We start from the raw sequence: 13,351 nt of genomic DNA on the forward strand, positions 1-13,351 counted from the left end.
CAGCAGTTTGGCGCCTGCCTTTGGCCCAGGGCGCGATCCTGGAGACCCAGGGTCGAATCCCACGTCAGGCTCGCTGCATGGAGGCTGCTTCTCCCTCTGCCTCTCTCTCTCTCTCTCTCTCTCTCTCTCTCTCTGGGTGACTATCATAAATAAATAAAAATTAAAAAAAAAAAAGCATTGAATGTTTTTCATCACTTGTCTCCATACTGATGTGTCTTACTACCCAAGACCTGCCTGAATCATCCTTTTCAAACTGCTCTCATATTATTCCTATTCTGTGTATTTTCTGGGACTCCGTACTATCTACCTGCCTAGACTTAAGCCCTTAAAAATGTTTTCCCACTTATCTGGTAGAAAAAAAAATTCATAGCTAATATACAAAATAATTATCAACTCTTCCCAATATTATTTTACTAATTTTCCCAAATCTTCTCGCCACTCTGCTCTTCCTCCCAATTTGGAACATTCCCACATTAACTTTCTTTTTTTTTTTTTTTTTTTAAATTTTAAATTCTCATGTTAATTAATAATTGCTTATTTTCCCATCAATTTAAGGTCTTTTATTTTATGATAGTCACAGAGAGAGAGAGAGAGAGAGAGGCAGAGACACAGGCAGAGGGAGAAGCAGGCTCCATGAACCGGGAGCCCGACGTGGGATTCGATCCCGGGTCTCCAGGATCGCGCCCTGGGCCAAAGGCAGGCGCCAAACCGCAGCGCCACCCAGGGATCCCCCACATTAACTTTCAACTCATGCCTATTACATCCCTCAAAATCTAGGTTAATAAAAACTGTACTAAAAAGTTTAAGACTGGGACGCCTGGATGGCTCAGTGGTTGAGCATCTGCCTTTGGCTCAGGGCCTGATCCCAGGGTTCTGGGATCGAGTCCTGCATCGGGCCTCCTGCATGGAGCTTCTCCCTCTGCCTATGTCTCTGTCTCTCTTCTCTGTGTGTGTCTCTCATGAATAAATAAATAAAATCTTTAAAAAGTTTAAGACTGAGTATAATAGATTTTTATAACTCTTACTTGCATTCCTTGGTACGTGTATATGCATGTGCACACATGCCTTCCTTCACTCCTCAACAAACATGAACATTACAGAAACAGACACTCTCTTCAGGAAGCTTACAGTATAGTGAATAAACAGAAACTAAGTAAATTTTTAAAAATTACAAACTGTGATATTATAAAGATTATTTTTTAAAGTTTTAAAAGGAATAAAAATACAGTGAAACAATGAATACCATGAGAAAGAATGAGAGGGCAATAATGGCACACTGTGTGACCTGGAGAGAATAGGCAATCCTTTTCTAAGAATCCCAGGAAGCTTACGCTACAATTTTAAAAGACTTTGAAAAAAACCATGTAGGCAAGACAATATTTTATGTATTTACTCTTGGTGCCTATTTACCTGGTGACGGTTTCATCTTCTCAAAGGCACAAAATTTCTTTCCATTGCATACCTAAAGTTTTCACTACTATTTTCCTCTCCAGCTTTTTGCTTTAGTAACCTTATTGCGCTATACATTTATACTCAATTTAGAATTCAAGTTCTCGGGATCCCTGGGTGGCGCAGCGGTTTGGCGCCTGCCTTTGGCCTAGGGCGCGATCCTGGAGACCCAGGATCGATTCCCACATCGGGCTCCCGGTGCATGGAGCCTGCTTCTCCCTCTGCCTGTGTCTCTGCCTCTCCTTCTCTCTCTGTGACTATCATAAATAAATAAAAATTAAAAAAAAAAAAAAAAAAAAGAATTCAAGTTCTCTTCCTGCCCAGGTTCTTAGCACTAAATGTACCAGCAACTACATGTTAGTGTCTGCCTAGTATATCATTAACAATCATGATGAATCAGATAATCTACCTTAAAGTGCTTTTATGACAAAAAAAAAAGTACCATATAAATGTTATTGTTTTAAGGCTATTGTAATTCCAACTTTCACTGCTAATATGAAGAATTGCCACTATCCAGTATCAGCTGAATAGTTTCTTAGACCAACTCTCTCACCAATAGTGCCTATAAAACGCTGAGCAAAATATTACAAAACTACCTGAAGGCACTAAAGTGACTAGAAGTAAATAAAAACTGGAGAACATCAATACTTAGAAGATAGTAAGACCCTGAGTGAATTTTTACTCATGGCATTTTGCCTGAGGGCAAGCCCCAGTGGCTACCAGAGGAAAGAAGTTTGTATAAAACAAAACTACAGTCTTGGTGCTTGAAGAATCAGAGGGCAGAGTTTAAGGCAACCATAGCACACAGAAAAGGGTGGTCGTGGGAGGAATGCTGAAAAGGAGAAAGCCAAAGGAGGAAACCCCAAATTGGTATATAAACTCTCCTCAAGGAGTGCCTGGGTGACTCAGTTTAAGTGTCTGCCTTCGGCTCAGGCCAAGATTCCAGGATCTGAGAATCAAGCTCCATCTGCGGGCTTCTTGTTCACTGCCTCTCTTCTGTCCCTCATGCTCTCTCAAAAATCATTAAAAAAATACACTCTATTCATATTTCAAGATGATGACTGGAACTATGTATACATAGCATAGGCTATGGGCATAGCAGGTAAGGATATAAATGTAATATTTTAGCCACTGCTCTGTGTAAGAAGAGTAGTAGAGTTTGCAGCTGAACCAATTAAATTAACTATCTGCTGAAACAAACCTGTTTAAAAAAACAAAAAAATTCTCTGGGGGAATATAACACAACAGAGGTTCTCTGTTGTGTACCATTTATAATGTCCAGAATACAATCCAAATTTAGCAGACCTATAAAGAAATCGGAAAACAATGCTCAAAAGGCAATTAAATGGAGACCAAATTTAATATGAAATACTGTTGATTTAGCACAGATTTTAAAGCAATTATTATAAAAAGCTAATGGACACGATTTGCTCATGCAGAATAAACAAAATCTCAAAGGAGAAATAATTTTTTTAAAGATTTTACTTGAGTGAGTGAGTGAGCACAAGCAAAGGGGCTGGAGGACAAAGGAAGCAGAATACCTACTGAGCACAGAGCCGTAGGAGGGGCTTGATCCCAGGACCCTGAGGTCATCATGACTTGAGCCGAAGTCAGATACTTAACTGAGCCACCCAGGTTCCCCCAAGGATATCATAGGACTAAAAAAGACTAAAAAATACAGTGTCTAAAATAGGCCCAGAGCAGACACACCAAGAGGTTAAAAGATTAAAAAGTAATCAGGGGATCCCTGGGTGGCGCAGCGGTTTGGCGCCTGCCTTTGGCCCAGGGCGCGATCCTGGAGACCCCGGATCGAATCCCACATCAGGCTCCCGGTGCATGGAGCCTGCTTCTCCCTCTGCCTATGTCTCTGCCTCTCTCTCTTTCTCTCTCTGTGACTATCATAAATAAATAAAAATTAAAAAAAAAAAGGTAATCATAAGTCTATGATTAGCACTTCTTATTCCCCTAATTCCTTACTGTTTCATCAGTGGGGCTCCTGTACAAAAGGAGAATGAAACAGAAAAAAACATGTCTTAGGATTTTAAGAAGTAACCAGGGAAACCCAAAACACCACAGGAGACAAAACCAAAGACAGGAAATTTTAGCCTCTGACACCTAGAGCGATTGCCTGGAGTAACAGAGTCTAGCCTCCTCTAGACAGATAAACAAAACCTCACTCTAAAGGCATATTTATCTCCGCTCCTTTTACCTAGTACCATCATGTCCAGTTTTCAAAAATAATTACAGGGCATATTAAAAGCAAATTTAGAAGAGATAGAGCAAGCATCAGAACCATACTCAGGTATAATAAGCATGGATATGAGAATTATCAGACTGGAAACTTTAAACTATGATTAGTATGCTAGGCAATCTTGGGGTGCTTGGGTGCCTCAAGAAGGTTGAGCAACTGACTCTTGGTTTTGGCTCAGGTCATGATCTCATGGTTAATGGCATCAAGCTCCATACTCAGTAAGTTCTCTCCCTCTGCCTGTCCCCCCACTTGCATACACTCTCTCTAAAATACGTAATTTTTTTTCTAAAATACATAAATTTTTAAAAAAATATATGCTACGGAATCTAATAGAAAAAGTAGACAACATACAAGAACAAATGTATATAACATAAGCAGAAAGTTGGAAATAATAAGAATTAAAAGGAAATGCTATAAATCAAAACCACTAAAATGCAAAAATGCCTTTAATGGTCTTATTAGAATGGACACATCAACAAAACACAAGAAACCAATGACCTTGCAGAAATGTCAGTAGAAAATGTTTTTTGCATTATAGTTTTGGCAAACAAAATTTTGAAAGAATAGAACATTCAAGCATGGAACAATTACCTATAAAAGAGTAAGGCCAGATTTATATCAGACTTCTCTTGAGAAACCATGCCAAGAGACAAGTCAAGTGAAATGAGAGTTCGGGGGTCCCTGGATAGCTCAGTCAGAAAGCATACCACCATTGATCTTGAAGTTGTGTGTTCAATTCCCACACTGTGCAGAGATAGTAAAAAAAATAAATAAGCCTTAAAAAAAAAAGTTAAAAAAAAAATCCATATACCTAGAATTCTGTATTCAGTGAAATCAACTTCAAAATTGAAGGAGAAACAAAGACTTCCTCAGGTAAACAAACTGAGGGAACCGATCTTGCAAGAAATGTTAAAAGGTATTTGTCAGAAAGAATGAAAATTATACAGGTCAGAAATTTGGATCTATATAAATAAAAGACAGGAAATTAATAAAAGTAACTAACATCTTTTCCTATTGTTATTCTTATCTAATAGGTAATAGTTTGCTCAAAGTAATAATCACAATATATCCAGTGATTACACCTTACAGATTAATAAAATAAATGACAGCAAGGTTAAAAGGGACAGGAAGGAAGTACTGGGAATACCTTTTTATAAGGTACTACATACATGTGAAATAGAACAGTATCATTTGAAAGAAAGCTTGGTTAGTACTGCATATGTGTTACAGAAAATTCAAATACAACCACTAAAAACTTATAAGATTTCATTTATTTATTTGAGAGAGAGAGAAAGAGATAGGGAAAGAGAAAGCATGAGCAGGGGGAGAGGGAGAAGCAGACTCCTGGCTGAGCCCCGAGCCTGATGTGGGGCTCAATCCCTCAACCCTGAGATAATGACCTAAGCCAAACGCAGATGTTCAATCAACTGAGCCACCTAGGCACCCCTTAAAAGTTTTTAAAGTATCACAAATATGGTAATTGAGGATCTACTAATTGAGAAAAAAAAAAAAAAACAGAAATAATAAATGCTCAATTATTACCAGAAGGCCGAAAGAGTGGAAGACAAAAAAAAAAGGACAAAAACAAGGCAACCAACAGAAAACAGTAACAGATATGATAGGTATTACTCCAACTTTATCAATAATCACTTTAAACATCAATGGTTGAAATAACACCAATTAGAAGAGACTGTCCAGGTGAACATAAAAACAATATCCAACTGTATGCTGTCTAAAAGAAACTCACTTTAAATAAAGACACCGATGGGTTAAAGTGATAAAGACATAACAATGTTAACACTAATCAAAAGAAATCTGCAGGAGCTATATTGCTTTCAAACAAAGCAGACTTCAGAGCAAGGAAAATTATAAGAGAAAATTACACGAGTTAATTCCAAAACATAATAATTATGTGTATATCCAAAAACGGAACATCCCAAAACACCCAGAAAGAAATGGATACAACTACAAGGAGAAAAACATTAGTCAACTATAACAGTTGAAAACATCGAGATCCCTTATCAGTAATGGACAGATCCAAAAGACAGGAAATCAATAAGGATATAGCTTAATTCGACAGCACCATCAATCACCTGGACATAATTTACATCTATCAACTACTTCATCCAACTACAGCAAAATACATAATCTTCTTAAGTTCACATGGAAGATTCACCAAGACAGGTGAATTAAATTAAAAATTAAAACACAAAAAGTTTAAAAGAACAGAACTCACACAAAGTATGCTCTCAGACTACAATGGAATTAAACTAGAAATCAGTAACAAAATTGCTGGAAATCCCCCAAATACTTGGGAGATTAAGCTACATAATTTTAAATAATGCATGGGGCAAAGAAAAAGAAATTTTAAAGTATTTTCAACTAAATGAAAACACAACTTCTCAAAATTTTTGGACTGCAGTAAAAGTGCTCAGAAGAAAATTTGTAGCATGTTACAAAAGTCTAAAGTTAATAATCTAAACTGTCATCTTAGAAAAGAGCAAATTAAATTCAAAGACTGCAGAGAAAAAAGGAAATTTAGAGTATAAATCAGTGAAATTGATAAAAATCAATAGAGAAACATCAATGGAACAAAAAACTCTGGTTCTTTGAAAATATCAATGAAATTGATAAATCTCTATATCAAGGTTAACAAAGAAAAAGAAGATACAAATTACTAATATTGGTAATGAAAAAGGAACATCACTACTAATGCCATGGACATTAAGAATATTAGGAACAGGGATCCCTGGGTGGCACAGTGGTTTAGCGCCTGCCTTTGGCCCAGGGTGCGATCCTGGAGACCTGGGATCGAATCCCACGTCGGGCTCCCGGTGCATGGAGCCTGCTTCTCCCTCTGCCTATGTCTCTGCCTCTCTCTCTCTCTCTCTCTCTCTCTCTCTCTCTCTGTGTGACTATCATAAATAAATAAAAATTAAAGAAAAAAAAAGAATATTAAGAACATCTCTGTGCACGCGAATTTAAAAACCTAGATCAAATGGATGAATTCCTTAAAAGATAACACTCTAATAAAACATAATAGATAATCTGAACAGGCCTTTATTCAAGAAACTTAAATAACCTTGCAAAATAGAAAACACCTTGCAAAATAGAAAACACCAAGCCCAGATGGACTTACTGTGGTGAAGTTTATCAACAATTTAAGGAAGAAATTTTGCCAATTTTCTATAATTTCTCAAGAAAAAAAAAAAAAAGAGGGAATACTTTCCTTATTCTAAGAGGCCCAGCATTTGCCTAATACCAAAAACAGACAAGAAAACTACAGATCAACATCTATCTCTCATGAACATAGACGCAAAAATCCTCAACAAAATATTATGAAGTACATCCAACATTATATAAAAATTATATACTATGACCAAATGTGATTTTTTCCAGTTATGCAAGACTGATTCAATGTTTAAAAAAAAAAAAATCAAATGTAATCCATCACATCACAGTCTAAAGAAGAAAAATCATATGGTATCAATAGATTCAGGAAAAGCATCTGACAAAACCCAACACCATTCATGAAAAAAAAACTATCAGCATATTAGGATATAGGGAAATTTTCTCAATTTGATAAACAAAAAAACTAGAGCTAACATCATATTTGTGATAAATTAGATGCTTTCCCATAAGGTAAGGGATGAGGCAAGGATGTCGCCTCTTCTCATTCCTATTTTACATCATATTGTAAGGCTTAGCAAATGCAATAAGAAATAAAAGGTATACAGATTGGGAAGAAACAGAACTGTCAAAAAAAAAAAAAGAAACAGAACTGTCTTTATACAGATGACATCACTGTGTAGAAAATCCACAGGAATGGACAAAAATAAAGCTCTCCAAATAGAACTATCAGCACACAAAAATCAAAATACTTAGGTATAAGTCAATGTACAAGATCCATAAGAGGAAAATTACACAATTCCAATGAAAGACATCAGAGATCTAAACAAATAAAGAAATATTCCATATATATAGATTGGAAGACTTACTGTCAAGATGTCAGTTCTTTTATGTTGATCTATACATTCAATGCAATGCAGGTTATTTTGTGGGTATCAATAAATCACTTGTAAAGTTTATATGGAAAGGCAAAAGACCCAGAACAGCCAACACAATATTGAAAAACAAAGTCAGGGAATTGACACTACCCAACTTCATTAGTCACTTTCTAGAAAGCTACAGACAGTAGTCAAGACAGTGGGATACTGATAAAGAATAGATCAACAGAATAGAGTCCAAACCCCACACAAATACAGTCCAGTAATCTTTTGACAAAGGAGCAAAGGCAATTCAATGAACAGTCTTTTCAACAAATGGCCATCTATATGAAAAAAAAAAAATCTAGACAGACCTTATACCTTTCACAAAAATTAACTCAAAATTGATCATGGACCCACATATAAATTGCAAAACTATAGAACTCTTAGAAAATAACATAAGAGAAAAACCTTGGTGAACTGCGGTTGACAGATATTTTAAACACCGCACCCAAAGCACAATCCGTGAAGAAAAAAATGGATAAGCTGGGCTTTGTTATAATTAACTCCTATAAGACACTCAAAAGAAAAGGCTACAGACAAAACATGTGCAAAATACATTTCTGACAAAAGACTGTTAACACTTAATATTTAAAAAAAAACAACATTAAGAAAACCCAATTTAAAAATGAGCAAAAATCTGAAGAGATCTCACCAATTAAGATATACTGATGCCAAGTAAACATATGAGGAAATATTCAACATCATACTGTCATCTGGGAAATATAAACTAGAACAATGAGATATACCACTACATTTGACAATACCAAATGCTGGCAAGGAATCGGAATTCCTTCATTGCTGGTGGTAATGTATTCTTATGATCTGTTGTTCCACATATGCACATCAAGGATTATGTCTTCCTACAGAATTAACTCTTTTATCATTATATAATTATCTTTATCCTTGATAATTTCCATTGGTCCAAAGTCTGCTTTGTCTCAATATAGCTACTCCCAGCCTTCTTTCTAATTAGTCTTAGCATGGTATCTCTTTCTTATAAAACTAAATCTGTTCTCACCATACAATCCAGCAATCATGCTTGAGATTTACCCAAATAAGGTGAAAACCTAAATCCAAACAAATTCTGCACATGAATGTCATAGGAGCTTTATTCCTAAATCCCAAAACTTGGAAACAGATGACCTCCAATAAGTAAATGGATAAACTGACTGTGGTACATCTGTACAACAGAATATTCATTCAGCACTTAAAAAAAAAAAAAAAAGGCTGTCAATCCACAAAAAAAAGGGGGGGGGGGAGGAACCTTAGCTGTAAATTCAGAGGTAAAAAGAAGCCAATCTGGAAAGGCTACTTATTGTAGGATTCCAATTCCATGACATTCTGTAAAAAGCAAAATATGGAGACATATTTTTTTTGAAAAATCATTAGCTGTCAGTGGTTTGGAGGGATGTAGCACACGCCAATGAATAAGAGCAACGTGATTTTTCGAGCAATGAAACTGTACTGTAGGATACTATAATGGTGGATATAGACATTCTCCATTTGTCTGTCAGAGAATTGCCCAATGACCCCTAATGTAAATTATGCCCTTTAATAATAGGGGAGAGTATGCATAGGAGGGGAGTAATGGGAACTCTATGTATTTTCTGTTCAATTTTTCTGTAAACCTAAAATTTATATAAAACAAAGTCTACTGAGGTGCCTGGGTGGTTCAGTTGATTAAGTGTCTGATTTTTTTTAAGATTTTATTTATTTATTCATGAGAGACACAGAGAGGCAGAGACACAGGCAAAGGGATAAGCAGGCTCCCTGCAGTGAGCCTGATGGGAGACTCCCAGAATCCTGGTATGACGCCCTCCCTGAGCCAAAGGCAGATGCTCAGAGTCACCTACATGCCCCATAAATGTCTGATTCTTGATCTCAGCTCAGGTCTTAATTGCAGGGTCCTGAGTTCAAGCCCAGCTCTGGCTCCACACTGGGCATCGAGCCTACTTAAAAAGTAATAAATACAGTCAATTTTTAAATGATGATATAAGCTTAAAGACAATTTTATATTTCATTGTTTATGTGCTTAAATTATGTTTAAAGTAAAACAAAATATTAAAAATAAATCCCAAATAACACTGATTTTTATCTCTGCTAAGCCCATTATTTTTTTTTAAAGATTTTATTTATTTATTCATGAGAGAGAGAGGGAGAGAGGGAGAGGGAGAGGGAGAGAGAGAGAGAGAGAGAGAGGCGCAAAGGGAGAAGCAGGCTCCATGCAGGGAGCCTGATGTGGGATTTGATCCCGGGACTCCAGGATTACTACCTGGGCGGAAGGCAAGCACCAAACTGCTAAGCCATCCAGGGATCCCCTAAGCACATTATTTTATTAAGGTGACCAGATCAATGTCTTTCTGCTTTGTTAACAAGTGGTTTTTGTTTGGTTTTGTTCGCTTAAGAGAAGTCAACTAGAACAAAAAAGAATCAACTCAAACATTGGTGATTTTAACAACTGATAAAATATAAATGAATTACAGATGTGGAAAGAAGCCAGGCCAAGAGAGGGATCTTGCTTTATACGGAAAGAGACATCATTAAAGGTATTTTGTTAATTTCCTTCAAAGACCTCTCTGGTTATAAGAAAACATCAGGGAATACATTCCAGAGTAAAAATCTTATCTGTGTTCTGAATGATGAAAAGGCATAAACTAGGTGAAGTGGGAAGGAAAGACTGGGTCAGACGGAGACCAAAAAATAAGGTTAAGTGAAGAACGTGTCTGTGTGTGTGTGTGTGTGGGGGGGGGGGGGGGCATGTAGTGAAAGACAATTCTGGAGACACTAAAAGACCCTACTGGCCCTGAGTTACAATAGCGGTGAAAAAAGATTGGAAGGGGCATCTGAGCACAGGCAGAGAGAGAAGAGTTCACAGACTCCTAGTGAGTCCATGAAAGTTGACTAAAGTTTAAACTGGGGGAGAAAAGAACAAAGATTCAAGAAATGCTCTAGAGGTAAAAATAAAACAGTACTTGGTAAAAGACTAGATTTTAGGACAGAGAGAATTAAGGATGGCTCCTAGGACTCTGGCACTAATTGAGACAAACAAGAAACGACTAGAGACAGGTTTTTAGTGACGAAGATTAACGGTTTCACAGGCACTGTCCAAATTGCTTTTTAGATACCCAAGAGCAGAGTCATGCAGGGAATGCACAATGTAAAAGATAAAACTTTAAGAAGCCTATAACTAGGGAAACAAAGCAACAGATATAAAAGTAAAATTCTGATTATAAAAGACAGTAAAATGTTAGAGAAAAGATGAATCAGAGTAGGCTAATGCAGTTGGAAAAGGTATTCTAAAGCTAGGATTGAACTGGTTCTTGAAGGATGGAAAGAGCTGGGTAGGTGAAGAAGAGCAGCCAGACTTGACAAATCACATAAATAAAAGTATCTTGGATGTGAAATCTGGGTGGACTAATGAGTAGCAGAGTGTCTCTCATGAATAAATAAATAAAATCCTTAAAAAAAAAAAAAAAGGAAATTAAAAGTACTGCTCCAGTAAACAAATGATTAAATAAAATCCACACAAATGTTTTTAAAAAAGTGATAGAGCCTTATTGTTGATAAACAGTTAAGTTTTTAGTGGCCTGAACAGTTCAAACCCAGCCACAATCTTCTCTTAAGCCAGGGCCTAAAATCCAGAGCAAGGACCTAACTCTCTTCAATTCTATGAAGGCTGAAAGAGGTGAGGTAGCTACACAAGAGAAGTGTGAAGCTAGCCAAGGTTGGTTCATTAGGTTTAAGAAGGAAGACGTCTCCATAACATAAAAGTGCAAGGTGAAGAAGCAGAAAGTGCTAATGCAGAAACTACAGTAAGGTGCCCAGAAGATCCAACTCAATTCATGAAGGTGGCTACCCTAAAAAGCAGATTTTCAAGGCAGACCAACCACACCTTACATTGTTATAGTGGAAGAAGATGCCATCTAGGACTTTTCACAGGTAGATAGGAGAACTCTGGGTCTAGCTTCAAAGGATAGACAGGGCTAATGCAACTGGTGACCCTAAATTGAAGCCAATGCTCACTACTTACCATTCCCCAAATCCCAGGGTCCTTAAGAATTATGCTACATCTACTCTGTCTACACACTACAAATGTCAAAGCAAAGCCTGGATGACAGCACATCTATTTATAATAGTTTACTGAATATTTTATTATTTTTTAAAAGATTTTATTTATTTATTCATGAAAGACACACAGAGAGACAGAGACACAGGCAGAGGGAGAAGCAGGCTACATGCAGGGAGCCTGACGCGGGACTTGATCCCGGGTCTCCAGGATCATGCCCTGGACTGAAGGCGGCGCTAAACCGCTGAGCCACACAGGGATTACCAGTTTACGGAATATTTTAACCTGTTTTATCTACTGCTCAGAAAAAAAACATTTCAAAATATAACTGCAGGGCAGCCCTGGTGGCACAGTGGTTTAGCGCCGCCTGCAGCCTGGGGTGTGATCCTGGAGACCTGGGATAGAGTCCCACGTCGGGCTTCCTGCATGGAACCTGCTTCTCCCTCTCCCTCTCTCTCTCTGAATAAAATATATATATATAACTGCACCCTGACAATGTACCTAGTCACCCAAAAGCAATCATGGAAATTAACAGGGAGATAAATGTGGTTTTCACAGCTGCAGCCCACAGATCAAGAAGTAATTTTGACTTTCAAGTCTTATTCTTTAAAAACTACATTTCATAAGACTGTATCTGCCATGGATAGTGATTCCCCTGATGGATCTGGGCAAAGTCAACTGAAAACCTCTGGAAAGGATGCACCTTTCTAGACACTATTAACAACAATCAGGATTCATAGGAATCGATCAAAATACCAACATGCACAAGAGTTTGGAAGAAACTGATTCCAACTCTTATGAATGATTTTGAGGAGTTCAAGACTTCACTGGAGGAAGTAACAGCAGATGTAGTAGAAATAGTAAGAGAACTAGAATTAGAAGTGGAGCCTAAAGATGGGACTGAATTGCTGCAATGTCATGATAAAACTTGAATAGATGAGGAGGTGCTTCTTATGGATGCACAATTAAAGTGGTTTCTTGACACAGAACTTCCTCCTGGTGAAGATGTTGTGATGCTTGTTGAAATGACAACAAAAGATTTAGAGTATCACATAAACTTCATTGATAAAGTAGGGGAAGGGTTTGAGAGGACTGACTCCCAATTATGCAAGAAATCCTACTGTGAGTAAAATGCAATCAGCATCACATGCTACAGAAAAATTGTTCATGAAAGGAAGTGTCAACTGATGTAATAAACTTTGTTGTCTCATTTTTAAAAATTGCCACAGCTACTGCAACCTTCAGCAACCATCACCGTGATCAGTCAGCAGCCATCAACAATGAGGCAAGACCCTTCATCTGCAAGACGATTATAATTAATTTAAAGCACAAAAAAATTTCCACTTTTCAACAATCAAGTATTTATTTAAAGATATATTTATTTATTTGGGGGAGGGGAGAGGGAGAGAGAATCTTAAGCAGACCCCACACTGCCTGCAGAGCCTGACAGGAGGCTGGATTTTGACTGAGATCAAGACCTGAACCAAAACCAGAGCCAGACAATTGACTGCGCCACCCAGGGCCCCTAAAGTCTTT

At 37.3% G+C, this 13,351-nt stretch overlaps 1 protein-coding gene across 2 annotated transcripts in view; it reads right to left on the reverse strand.

Annotated features, from left to right (window-relative positions):
- Nucleotides 1-13,351, reverse strand: part of JMY (junction mediating and regulatory protein, p53 cofactor) — a 104,695-nt gene that overhangs the window by 67,640 nt on the left and 23,704 nt on the right. The window lies entirely within an intron of this gene.

This window comes from Canis lupus, chromosome 2 (genome assembly GCF_048164855.1).
Source record: "Canis lupus baileyi chromosome 2, mCanLup2.hap1, whole genome shotgun sequence".
In the NCBI taxonomy this organism is placed as follows: Eukaryota; Metazoa; Chordata; class Mammalia; order Carnivora; family Canidae; genus Canis; species Canis lupus.